We start from the raw sequence: 2,500 nt of genomic DNA on the forward strand, positions 1-2,500 counted from the left end.
AGAGGCGCAATCGCCCGGAGATGGGCGAGTAGACGCTTTCAGTGCGAACACCCGTGCTCCCAACTGAGCTTGCCGCTGCCGACAGAGGCCCGGGAGCGTGCTGTCGTGGCATTGCCGGCGGGAAACAACACGCGCCACCTACGGTGACCGGCAGCTCCAACGCCAGCGCCACAGAAGGGCAAAGCCCCACTTGGGTGCAGAAGCGAACTCTCCCAGCACAGCGCACGCGCCAACACGTCCGCAGAGCTGCGATACAAACCACCTGCGAGAACCGCTGGGGGCGACCGAGCAGCAGACGGCGTCGCGACGCCGAGTGCCGGGCGGCGGCGCATCCTCAACGCACACAGTCCGCAATCGGACCAGCACACTGCAGATGTCCACCGCGCTTCGCACCGGGCTCGGCAGAACCCACTTTGGCCGCCTGGCGCCGCGCGCAGGGTGCGCCGGCGCATAGCTGGGACGCCAGCCGGGCCCGTCGGCCGGCGCTCCTGCCACTGGGCGCCCCCCACCAGCCGGCTGTAGTGCGTGCGCTCACGCAGCGCGCGGCCAGCACGCCGGGCGGCCCCCCCTCACCGGCCGGGGACTGTCCCGCCAAGCCACAGCCTCGTATCGCTTCATACCCACATGGCCAACTCAGGTTCGGGGGCATGGCGGGTACCGCCGAAACAACCGGTTCATAGATGTACCGATCGTCGCTATCACCGATGCACCTGCAGCGCGAACAACCGCTCAACAACTGATTTCCAGTTCATTTGCGGATCTTTGGCAGCAAACGTATACGTCAATCTACATTTGCGAAATCTACGATTCTGGCATGCCTGCATGTTATGTGTCACGACACGCTACATCAGCCCACATACACACTGCGGCATGTACACGAGAGAACACGTGGAAGATGGTCCGCGCACGTGTGCAATGTCCCTTGCGCGGTCGACTGTCAACCGGCCTCTGTAGCATGTCGCAGATGTGGAACGCGGTCCACCGTGCTATCATGTTGTGTGGGGCAATACGATTAAATAGGAAAACCCTCGTCGCTACATCAACAGACGGCTCACGCTGATTCCCGGCAGAGGGAGGAGGGGGGGGGGGGGGGGGGGCCAACATGCAATACTTTCGTCCGTACCTACCTACCACATGTCTGTACGGCGTACAACAGTGCAATCTCGCTGTAATGGGGAGACGAGACAAGTAGCATCGTGCACAACATATGGCCCTTATGATTCGCCATTGTAGGGCGCAGCCGGTGTACGGTCAAGCATGTGCCACATTATGTCACTCAGTACGTAACGACGGATGATCAGTGTGGGTTACGCGTACATCAGCGGACAGTCCACACAGGCCGTACCACAACGTACACTGACTGCATCGACAACCGAATGCAACTGAACAGCTGCAAGGCTCATTTCACAAACAAACGCCTGACCGACCAGCTTGGAAGGGCAGGAGGGGAGGGCGATATTCGTTCTGTAGCGGTACACCCTTCCAGTGGTTAGCGGGACTGTGTAGAAAGTACGCAACACTCGAAAGACCTTTATGTGAGGGTACGCACCATGGCATCAAGAAATACACATGACACCAGAGGATCCAAGCAGTGAACTATGTTCAGAGGGTTGCTGTTAGGCAAAGCTACATTCCTGTGACGTTACATGTGACAGTTAAGGTGCAGTGTAAGTTAGGTTAAGGTGCAGCGTAAGTTAGGTTAAGGTGCAGCGTAAGTTAGGTTAAGGTGCAGCGTAAGTTAGGTTAAGGTGCAGCGTAAGTTAGGTTAAGGTGCAGCGTAAGTTAGGTTAAGGTGCAGCGTAAGTTAGGTTAAGGTGCAGCGTAAGTTAGGTTAAGGTGCAGCGTAAGTTAGGTTAAGGTGCAGCGTAAGTTAGGTTAAGGTGCAGCGTAACTTGGGTTAAGGTGCAGCGTAACTTGGGTTAAGGTGCAGCGTAACTTGGGTTAAGGTGCAGCGTAACTTGGGTTAAGGTGCAGCGTAACTTGGGTTAAGGTGCAGCGTAACTTGGGTTAAGGTGCAGCGTAACTTGGGTTAAGGTGCAGCGTAACTTGGGTTAAGGTGCAGCGTAACTTGGGTTAAGGTGCAGCGTAACTTGGGTTAAGGTGCAGCGTAACTTGGGTTAAGGTGCAGCGTAACTTGGGTTAAGGTGCAGCGTAACTTGGGTTAAGGTGCAGCGTAACTTGGGTTAAGGTGCAGCGTAACTTGGGTTAAGGTGCAGCGTAACTTGGGTTAAGGTGCAGCGTAACTTGGGTTAAGGTGCAGCGTAACTTGGGTTAAGGTGCAGCGTAACTTGGGTTAAGGTGCAGCGTAACTTGGGTTAAGGTGCAGCGTAACTTGGGTTAAGGTGCAGCGTAACTTAGGTTAAGGTGCCAACGTGGGTTAGGTTAAGGGGCCAACGTGGGTTAGGTTAAGGGCCAACGTGGGTTAGGTTAAGGGGCCAACGTGGGTTAGGTTAAGGGCCAACGTGGGTTAGGTTAAGGGCCAACGTGGGTTAGGTTAAGG

This window comes from Schistocerca gregaria, unplaced genomic scaffold, assembly GCF_023897955.1.
Source record: "Schistocerca gregaria isolate iqSchGreg1 unplaced genomic scaffold, iqSchGreg1.2 ptg001172l, whole genome shotgun sequence".
In the NCBI taxonomy this organism is placed as follows: Eukaryota; Metazoa; Arthropoda; class Insecta; order Orthoptera; family Acrididae; genus Schistocerca; species Schistocerca gregaria.